Source organism: Crocuta crocuta, unplaced genomic scaffold (assembly GCF_008692635.1).
Source record: "Crocuta crocuta isolate KB4526 unplaced genomic scaffold, BGI_CrCroc_1.0 scaffold173, whole genome shotgun sequence".
In the NCBI taxonomy this organism is placed as follows: domain Eukaryota; kingdom Metazoa; phylum Chordata; class Mammalia; order Carnivora; family Hyaenidae; genus Crocuta; species Crocuta crocuta.
Window position 1 is genome coordinate 1,083,282 of NW_027529453.1, and position 11,229 is coordinate 1,094,510.

Below are 11,229 nucleotides of genomic sequence, written 5' to 3' on the forward strand. Positions count from 1 at the left end.
TTTAAATTTGTAAATGTGATTTAATTTGGAATTATTTATTGTGTAACAATTTTGAATTTTCCTATTTTGAATTTAGATGAAAACGTAATTCATATGTGTTTTTAAAAATATTTAATCAGGTCCCCACTCAGCTTTAGCAGCAAGAAAATAACAATTGCTTTCGAGAAGCCACTTTCCTCTAGCATTATAACCATGTAATCCTTACTTTGGACTAAAGTACTATAAAAATAAGCCCAAACAGGAGCACTCTTCCACTGCAGAGTGATGTTCTGTTAGGTGTATAGCTCTTCCTCCACATCGACCTTATTCCAGCCATGGTTCTGCTATCTTCCAGGGCCAGAGGGAGACAGCCAGCTGAAATTAAAAGACTTTGTGGGGGAAAAAAACAAAACACAGGGGATGTGTTTTAATGCCCAACCTGGAAGTAAAACACATGGCAGATGTACCTTTTTTATTTGAGAGAACTTGGCCACAAGGCCACACAGAATATCAACAGCACCGACGTGGCTGGCAAATGTTTAGCTGTGCTCTCGAGAATAAGAAGGGATGCAGTGATGTAGTGGTTTCTACAATAACCTCCAAACACATTTTCAGAACTCAGCTGAAAAGACAGGCAAAAGGAACCATTCCTGCTTGCATATTCCTGGTGAGATAGAGGTGGTAAATTAGATGTATTTTCTAGTATTTGATCTATTTGAAATGCAACATATCACTATTAAAAATAGAGGTAACAGAAACCAAAACAGAAACAAAACAAAAAACAAACGTAACATACTTACTAGTTCTGCCTGGGTGATTAATACCCCAGGAAGTCCCCAGTCCCAAGGGGGCACATCTAGGCAGAAGCTGTCTCTCTCCTTTTGCTAGAGGCTCCAGATTCCAAAATTAGCAGCCCTAATTTTTCTTGACTGCTAGAGATTAGAGCATTGTAAATTACACCACAGAGTTCCAATAAACCTTAATTGCAAAAAAAGAAAAAATGTCTGACTTCAGTGAAACTTGTTCTCTAGTTGGTGATCCTTCTGGTAAGCCACATTACTAGAGATACGCTCTAGGATTCCTTAAACCCCAAGGGTATGGTCCAAGGTTAGAACTCATGCATATTCACATCCAGTCCTGAGTCTGCAGTACTGGCTCTGTGACTGGCTGGCTGGTCCTGCAAGGACTCTAACACTTCACCACATTCAAATAGTCTAGATAAACCTACAGATCCTGAAGGTATTTTTGGATCTTAAATCAAGGCATCTCCTTTCTTACCTGTGAGTGCCTTTCTGTCATCCTTGGAACCTTTAATGTGAGAGGAATTCTAAACGAAGAAAGTTCTCATATGTTTCTCCTCCACAGAAAAGATATCAGGGTCATGATCTGTGATACATCCTGTCCCCCATAAAAAGTATCTTCCACACTACTCAGTATTCTCTATTCTTATCATTGCAACCACTTCATAAAACAAAGGGTCCTGAAATAATAGCTTTTGTTAGGCTACAAGTCTGTTGAATTTTTCCCCAGTGCAAAAACAAACAAAAAACAAAACAAAAACAACAATAACAAAAAACAACCCTAAACACCTAAAAAACCTAATTCTCCGTAAACCATAGAGAAGGGGCCAGCATGAAAAAGAAACTTATTCAAAGGTAGTTTGCATTCTCCATATACATTAAATATTAGTGACTTCTCTACCAATATTACATAAATACTTTTCCTATCTTCCAAACATTCGATTACTCCTGAATAAACCAAGCTCCCTGACTCTTAAGCGACACAAGACATAGCACCCCGTACTTTACCTTCTACAATAACTGGTTTTACAATTTTATTACTATCACCTTTCCATAGTCTATATGCTTGAAGAAATACCAGACAATATACCTTGCATTCACCACAATAATTGCAGTGTCTAGTACAGTGCCTGGCATAATGCAGGTACATAACAAATATTTCTTGATTAGATGAATATATCAAAATTTCCCCTGGAGTGAATTATTCCAATTAGTTAAAAGTTCAGGGTCTTGTCCTTCCATACTGTCTTTTTTTCAAAGTGCATGAAGTAGAAATTAGCCCTTTTCTGAATATTGTTAAATATTTAGATAAAAAGAAAAATAAATAATAAGAATGATATATTTTTTTTTCATAAGAAACAGTTCTCAATATGTGAAACCATAAAATGAAAAGCACAGCTTGCTTTGGAGACATTACCAGTATCTCCCACAGATCATCTTGAAAAATAGACTGTGAATTATGTCTTATCACATTAATTGAGTATTAATTTTAGCTCTCAGTAAATGGTCAAACATAGTTGACATTTAACATAGATCACAGAAGTAAAGATTGGTATCTTTTAAATAAGTTTCAGACTTATCAGACAAAACATTTTTCTTACATATTACTGTCAGGAAAACTATGATTAAGGCTTTTTCTTCTTATTTTCATTTTTACCATTGTTGTCAGTAAAAACCGAACTCCACAAGTGAATTGAGAGGTAAATTAAGAATAAGCAAGGGTGACACACAGAATCAAATGTTCATTTCACACGAAACATTTGCATCATGGTGAGCCTGGTTGACAGCAATCATGGTTTCTCAGTTTTCTTGATTTTTATTGATTATCATAAGAACGCAGTTGGCTAGCATTTGCATGTAGCTCTCTTTGTCTTCACCTCTTAATCTCCTTTCTAGATAAAGGCACAGAGAGATTAAGAAGAAAGAGAAGCAGGAGGAGGAAGAAAAGAAGAAGAAAGTGAAGAAAGAAAATATATTACATGATGTGATTGTTGATTTTATGTGACAACTTGGCTAGACCATGGTAACCACATATTTGGCAAGATGGGATTCTAGATGTTTCTGTTAAGGTAGTTTTTAAATGAGATCAATATTTAAATGCTTTCCATAATCATGGAAAGCAGAGTATCCGGGGCGCCTGGGTGGCTCAGTTGGTTAAGCGCCAGACTACAACTCAGGTCATGATCTCGTGGTTCATGGGTTTGAGCCCCCGTGTCAGGCTCTGTGCTGACAGCTAGCTCAGAGCTTGGAGCCTCCTTTGAATTCTGTGTCTCTCTTTCTCTGACCCTTCCCTGCTCACACTGTGTCTGTCTCTCTCTCAGAAATAAATAAAACATTTAAAAAAATTAAAAAAAGAATAAAATAGGGAAAGCAGAGTATCCTTTACAATAGGGGTGGGCCACACCCAACCTGTTAAAGGCCTTCATTGTAAACAAATGATATCCCAGAATGAAAAGAGAGTTCGACCAGCAGACAGGCTTGAGAATAAAACTGCAGCTCTCACCTCAATTTGTTGTCACTTAAGTAAATGTCTATAGTTCCTTTCTGGGAAGAAATGGAGAAATTATAACAATATGTACTAACTATGATGCTAGAAAAACCCTTCCGCCTACCGATCTTGCTATCTCACCAGTAAATGAACTACAGATCTGAAAACTGGCACAGTTCTTGGGAACCGAGCAAGGGATCATTACTCTTTACCTGGAATGACCACCCTCATGGTCCTGTTCTCCATTCTTGCCATTTTTCTTATTTTAGATGTTAAACAGTGCCTTAGTGGCTGCCTGCCACTTTTGCCCGTAGGAATAGCATGCTCAATTAACTACCCCTACCACTGCATGTAGGTCATGCACCATGGCTGATTTTCTGACATTAGTGCTCATTCCTATTGTCTTTAGTTCCTGCCATCGTATCCATAGATATTAGCTCTGCCAGCTTTGCTACTACCTTTCCTATCATCAGTGAGCCTTACAGAGGAGAGCCACCTCTTTCTGTGTTGCTGGTGTCTCTCACCAATGCATTTCTGATGGCCTTGGTGGCCACTGTGGCCCCTCTCATGCTACCCAGCATTCTCTCTTCCTGAAGCTTCTTTATCGTGCCCTCAGCTATGTCTGTGTTGCTCAACACATTAACTAAAGGGACATAGATTTCTTCATTCTTCGAGAGAAAGCTTGCCTCTTTCTCTGGGATCCTTGTCTGAGTGTTAAATCCCCGTGTCCTCAGAAGAATTGTTCCTTATCCACTCTTATATTCTGGCTTATTATCACCTGTCCCCAAAATGCAGGCCTGAGATTCCTCCCTGACTCCTGACAATACTCGTCAGTTAATTTTTACAGCTTCTTTAGTTTATATTTGCTTCTTTATTAGGCTCAACACATTACAGTTGAGTGATATTTTGATTTAATACTAGTTATCAGCCTATGGCCCAAGGGAGAAGAAACGGAGCTCTTGAAGGGAGGTTGTCACAAATTGGTGACACTTAGAGGACACTAAGGCTTTTTCTAGCATAGATAAAGTGCTAGTTTTCACTAGAGAAAAGTGGTGAATTACCTCTATGAACTCTGAGGATTCACAGAGCTCAGGAGAGACAATTTCTTCAGAAGCATCTATTTAGATAATCTATCTAAATGTCCTCACCTCATAGTTCAGGGCCCCAGGTTTTACCAAAAAGACCCTAGTTTATTATCATCTCTCTGCAGGGCACCAATACAGCTCATTAAGAATCAATTAATACCTCATTTCTTGAAGGCATTGGTTCCCCTCAAATCTTTCAAAGCCTAGATCATTGCAACTGCAACGGCAGTCCCCTCCACTGGACCTTTTTTTTTTCCGGTCATCATAGTGAAATCATGAGCAATTAGGACCCCATCTTATGCTAGAACAATCCATATTCCCCCTACCACTGAAGATGGCATCTCCTTTTCTTGACAGGCAGTAAATATATCAGTCTCCAAATGCCACCTGCTACCTTTTTTTTCTAGAACCATTGCTGCTACCTGAATAAGTTTGGTTCTCTTAGAGGGAATTGGACGTGAAGGTTTTACTGAGGATATACCTGTAAAAGGTAAAAGAGATGAAGCATTAGGAAAGGAGAAGCCTCAGACTTGCTTGTAGGGATGAAACCTACAAAATGAGACAGAGAGATAAAGAGAGTTGAACAGGAAATGTCTCAGACTGCCATTTACATCTGAGAAAGCTTTGGCCAAGCCTATGGAAATATCAAGCAATGATTTTAGAATCAGGAGTGTCTAGGCTTTACTATATCTACCATCCTCAGTGATTGGTTGGAAGCAAGCTGGGAAGGATGTCCTTGACATGAATATGGTGATGTTACCAGAAGCATAGACCCACAGGAAGAGATCTGAGTAGAGAATTTTCATAGCCACCCTATTGTTGAAACACTGACAAAGACCCTTCAAAGTATTACTTAAAACATAATTATATAAGTTTAAAAATATTATTTAAATTCTTTCCATAAAATTGTAAGCACATTCTAGAATTAATAAATACAGTGTAAGGGAAAATAGTGAAACCTTCAGTAATGTCACAAAACCTTAGTTTGGGAATTTGAAATTTGGTTACTTATAAATTAATAATTTAATTCTGGATTTTCTGCTGAACTTAATATAATTGCTGAGAAAACGATGTTTACTATGAAGAACAGTTTTTAGGTCATAAAATTTTAAAAAATACAAGCTCTCCTATTAAGAATTAATTTTAATCAGGGCGCCTGGGTGGCTTAGTCGGTTAAGTGTCCGACTTTCGCTTAGGTCATGATCTCGCGGTTCGTGGGTTCGAGCCCCGCGTCGGGCTCTGTGCTGACTGCCAGCTCAGAGCCTGGAGCCTGTTTCAGAGTCTGTATCTCCCTTTCTCTCTGACCCTCCCCTGCTCACGCTCTCTCTCTCTATCTCCTAGAAATAAATAAAAATTAAAAAAAAAAAAGAATTAATTTTAATCATATGAGCTCTGACCTGAATTTAATGATTGGTCATACTAATGAATTTCTATGTAGATACGATGTACAGCTCAATTAGAATATTAGATTAGCAAAGAGGTACTAACGATACTGTGTGGTTATCATTTCTGAACATACGTTATTCAAATTTGCAGGATATTGAAATATTTTACTAGTCGACACCCGACTGTCATGTTTATATTTTGCACAAAGCAAGCAGATAATTCTCCTGATTTCCCATGACAGAATCTTGAAAGAAAAGGGATGTAAAATATGAGCTACAAATTTCAATACTTGGGGATGACAGTTGTCAACTGTCTCCATGGAGAAGCTGTGGAATCCGAACATTCCTAACCTTAGGAGATAAAACAAAAGCTAAATTGCATTTTTTCATTTCACTTTTATGTGCCAGTCATCTTACATTAGTTAAAAATTGACTTCTGTAAGATCTAGATTCCGGAAGCATTCAAACCACATACTTCTCAACATAATGAAAACCTTTTTGTGGGGAGAGTGGAGAGAGGTTGGACTATATGTATGTGTATATACACATATATGTGTGTATATGTATATATATATGTATATCTTTTGAATTAAATAGAGTTTATAAAAGAAAAAGTAGTGTTATTGTCAAACTCTATACATATTTTTCTGTTTGTTTTTCCAGTTTTTATTGACATATAACTGATAAAGGGCACAAACCTTCAGTTGCAAGATAAATAATTTCTGGGGATCTAAGTACAGCAGGGTGACTATAGTTAATAATACTATATTGCATACTTGAAATTTGCTGAAAGAAAATATTAAGGAGAGATATTAAGTAGGTGAGAACACCACACATACACAAGAGTAACTATATCTATTGTTTTTAAAGTACAAACTTAAATCTATTCTTTGTTTTTCTTTTAAATGTTTATTTACTTTGAGAGAGGGAGGAAGGGCATAGACAGAGGAAGAAGGGAAGATCTCGAGAGGCTCCACTCTGTTGGCATAGAGCCCTACATGGTGCTTCAACTCATGAACCATGAGAACATCATTTGAGCTGAAATCAAGAGTTGATTGCTTAACCTACTGAGCTACCCAGGTGCCCCTATTCTTTGTTTTTAATTTTTTTCTGTCAATATAGATGGTATTAATTTTACCCAATTATTTTGTCCCTCCTTATCTATTTCTTTATCTATTGCCATTGACATATAAAGGTTTTTTTCTTTGGGGAGGAGCTTAGATATTAACTTACTTTAACCAGTGAACTTTGAGCAGGAATGGCATGTGACAATTCTGAACAAAAATGGTTTAAGCCATTGCTTAGGTGTTTGCCAGATTTCATGTTCTTTTTCTCTGCCGAAACAATGACTCACCTCAAATAGGGGTGCACTTTAACTCACACCTTAGAACGTTAAGATAGATAAAAGAATGAGACAATGTGAGCTAACTCACAGCCCTGATATGCAATGAGAAAGCTGTATAAATATTGCTTGTAAGACATGGGAGCATTAGCAAAAGCTTGTACTGTAACAAAATTCACTAATATACACTTTGCCTTTTTTGTAATTTTTTTTCTTTTGTGCCTAGTTTTTCTAATTTTTTTTTCTGAATCTGCCTACTTTTTCTATTTTTTTCTAAATTGTGAAGTTAATAGATAATATTAGATTCAAATACTTTGCTTATATCTGTCACCAAATATTGCATATTTGTTAATAGGCAGTTGTTCACATATGGAAGATATTTAAGTGGGTCTTTGCTATAGCAACTAGATGGGAAAACAATGAACCTCAGGCCTTAATCACATCATAAAACAAACAAACAAACAAAACTCTCAAAATTGATCATAGTTCTGAATATAGGAGCTAAAACTGTAAAACCCCTAGAGGGGGAAATATGAAAAAATCTTTGTGAGACTGGTTTGGGCAAGGTTTCTTATAATATACTTGTAATTATCTTTGATGCCATAATCTTCACACCCCACAGTTACTGTTTATGTCAAAATATCACTTGCCAAATGTACCAGATCTCAGTTAATAATAGTTGAGAATGATAATGATCAGGATGCCACTGCTAGCCAGGAGATAACTAAAATCAGATAATTGCCATCAGGACACTAAGTCACATCAAAAATGCCATTCTGGGAGTCTGATTTTAGGAACACTTCTGAAATCAACTATCTTGGTCTCTGTTCTCCTAACAAGTAGATAAATGAGGAAAAGATTGTGTGTATATTCTAGCATTCTATTAGGAACTATAATTCCAGGGAATGGATTGAAGGAAAAAAAAAAAAAAAGGAATTTAAGAAAGGGAGGCGAGATAGGGAATACCGGTGCATTATTGAGCTTTCAGGATTTTGCAACAGTTTGTAAAACCATGTTACACTAGGTTTTATGAACAACTGCATGCCGGGACAGTCTTTCAGGAGAAGAAAATGTGAAGAAGTAGTTTATTTGTCTCAAATTCCCATTTGTCAGGTGTTCATCCCAAGGGGAATGATCTCTTCTGTAATTTAGATTGTGCATATGTGAATGATATGAATGGATCCTATGATATCTCATTTATCAAGTCTACAGAGAAGCCCTAGTGAAAGAGCCAAGTCATGTGTATATACACATATAAGTACATATATATATGCACATGTGTATACATGTGTAACTACATATATTTATAAATACATATATATACATATATATATATACACATTTTTATATATTTGGTATTTTGCTTCTCGGCTGTAGAGTTCATTGTTTCCTTTGGAGTCCACGTTAATTTTTTAAAAAACATTTTTATAGATTATTGAGAGACAGAGAGAGACAGAGTGTGAACATGGGAGGGGCAGCTAGTGAAACAGGGTGGTCAAAAAGACCACCAAATGCCGAATAGAAGCGAGGCAAGATTTTACTCACGGCCGGGCCAAACCTGAGCTCCTGATCTCATGGAGAAATGCAGAGAATGGCCACGAACAAAGGTGACGGTGAGCTTATAAGGATCTCAGTAAGGCAGAATGTGTCATTATTTAGTTAACCAATTACATTCTACAGCATACCACGGTAACCAATTGCATTGTGACACTCAGGTGTTAGTTTTGGCAGAGACCTATCAATTTTAACTTCTTTGTCTTGAAATGACCAACCATAATTAGACATTTGAGAAGCCGTGGAGTAGTGACTACGTGATAGACCACCAGGCTAGAATGGTGACATGGTGTTTCTGTAACCTTAAGTACAGGTGTGGGTGTGGTCAGCCAGAACAGGGAAGGACAAGCTTGCCGAGTGGATTTACAGAAGCAGAAATAGCATGTTAGTATTCAACCATGCTTGAGATTAATCTACAACATGAGAGGGGGAGACACAGAATCTGAAGGAGGCTCCAGGCTCTGAGCTGTCAGCACAGAGCCTTAGGCGGGGCTCGAACCCACAAAACCACAAACCCACAAATTGGGAGATCATGACCTGAGCTGAAGTCGGATGCTTAACTGACTGAACCACCCAGGAACCCCTGGAGTCCATGTTAATTTCTAAGCCCATGGTTCTGAACTCCAAAAACTGATTGTTGCTATCAATACAGTAGATTAAGTGTATCCCTTAAAAGTCCCAGAATATTCAGCCACAACTCTATTTAACTGCTGAGGATATTATGAATTTGAACCTCTTTCTATTTTCCATATTTTAATTAATAAATATGGATTACTTTCATAATTTAAAGAACATTATGTAAAGATTATTGAGATATATATGTATATTTAATTTTACCAAATTCTAAGGTAAAAGGCAAGAAGAGATGCAGTGGAATTATATTTTATTATTAGCAATCAACCTCAGATTTCATAAATAAAAACATAAATTTTATCAACAGGTTTAAATTTTGTATAATTAAATAAAGCAAGAGATGACAAAAATGTGAAAGTCTATAATGATGATTTTTCTACCATTCTAAGATGATTCTGCCATATACAAATTTATTCACATTTTGTTTCCATTTTTCATCTGTTAACTGTTTCAATACTACACTAATAATTTTAGTTCAGAATTCACAATATGCATTTCAATTTCATTATAACATTTTTATCTGTGTGAAATTATAATTCTATTTATTTATTTATCTAAATTATATATAGAGAGAGAGCATGCAAGCAAAGGAGAGTGCAGATGGAGAGAGAGAGAGAGTCCCAAGTAGGCTCCATGCTGAATGTGGACTCTGAAGTGGGGCTCAATCCTATGACCTTGGGATCCTAACCTAGTCAAAATCAAGAGTCAGATGCTCAACCCACTGAGTCACCCAGGAGCCCCATTTCTGCGTATTTTAAACAACCAGATATATGCTGAACAATACATATCTGGAATCAACCAAATTGAATAAAATACTTTGGTATTTCAAATATATTTTTAAATGAAACACATGCCATACAAATATTTATAGTGGAAAACAAAATATTTTAAATAAAAAGTTGTGAATATAAGTTGAGACCATTGACAATTAATGTTCATAGTTCTTCCTCAAATCAAACATTATATATATGCTGTATAGGCCTATTTCTAAAGTTTCCAAACATATTGAAGTATTCTTCAAATTATTATTTTTCTACTTGAATAACTGTAATATCTGAATATAATATAATGATGTAGTATAATTTAATGAATGAAAACACCTCTCATAGTTTTCTAAAATATAAAGAGATTTCCCTTTTCTTCCATCATTTTCCTTCATTATTTTAAGAGGTATAACTTAGCAATGTCTCTGAATTAAAAAGTATAGAAAAAAAACATTAGGCATAAATCACCAAGATTTACTTCTAAAATGTGTGCCTCTTCCATGACATTCAAGACAAATATTTCCTTGAATTTGAATATTTTATAGAAGCTGTTACTGAAAGTTCTAGTTCTGAACCTAAGTATACGAATTTGATTTAAAAGTAAGATTGTCATGATTTTTTCTGAAGTATGATACTCTGGGAATATTTACCTTAAATCTGATTGATTAAATGGCTCTTAACAGTGTTATCTTGACTCTACAATAATATTTCAAATAAAATTATAAATGATTAATGTTAAAACTAGATTATATTTTTTAAAAAAAGATCATTTAGGCCTCAAAGTTACTTACACCAAGTATTTGGCTGGTTTCTTTCTTATTCAGCTTTCTCAAAATATAGGACCCCCTCAATCTGTACTTAGTAAAATAAGTACTACTTATGCTTGGGAAGGGAATAGCACTTATTAAAAGTCACTGTGTTATTCAGTAAGCTTATTATTTTTTCTCTAGCTTTTGTCACTTTATCTTTACAACAATCCTTCAAAATAGTTGGTACTCTCTATTTAAAAAGTTATTTGAGAATAATTTACCAAATATCTCATTGCCAGAAAGTGGGAAAATAACAATTCAAAAGGGCTTCCTGGCCTTATATTAACTGTTTTTTTCAGTAAATCATACTGGTTTTCTCTTAACTGCTTTGAATTACTTAAGTGCTTTAAGCAACTTCATTGTTTTTAGTCTCTGTTTATATTTCTACAA

General features: G+C 35.7%; 1 long non-coding RNA gene across 1 annotated transcript; it reads right to left on the minus strand.

Moving 5' to 3' along the window:
- Positions 1-448: 448 nt before the first annotated feature.
- LOC144228841 (uncharacterized) lies at positions 449-9,553 on the minus strand. The gene is made up of 3 exons (XR_013334282.1): positions 8,625-9,553; positions 780-957; positions 449-643 (listed from the first exon to the last, which is right to left on the minus strand). It is a non-coding gene; the product is annotated as an uncharacterized LOC144228841 (long non-coding RNA).
- Between the last annotated feature and the right edge of the window lie 1,676 nt (positions 9,554-11,229).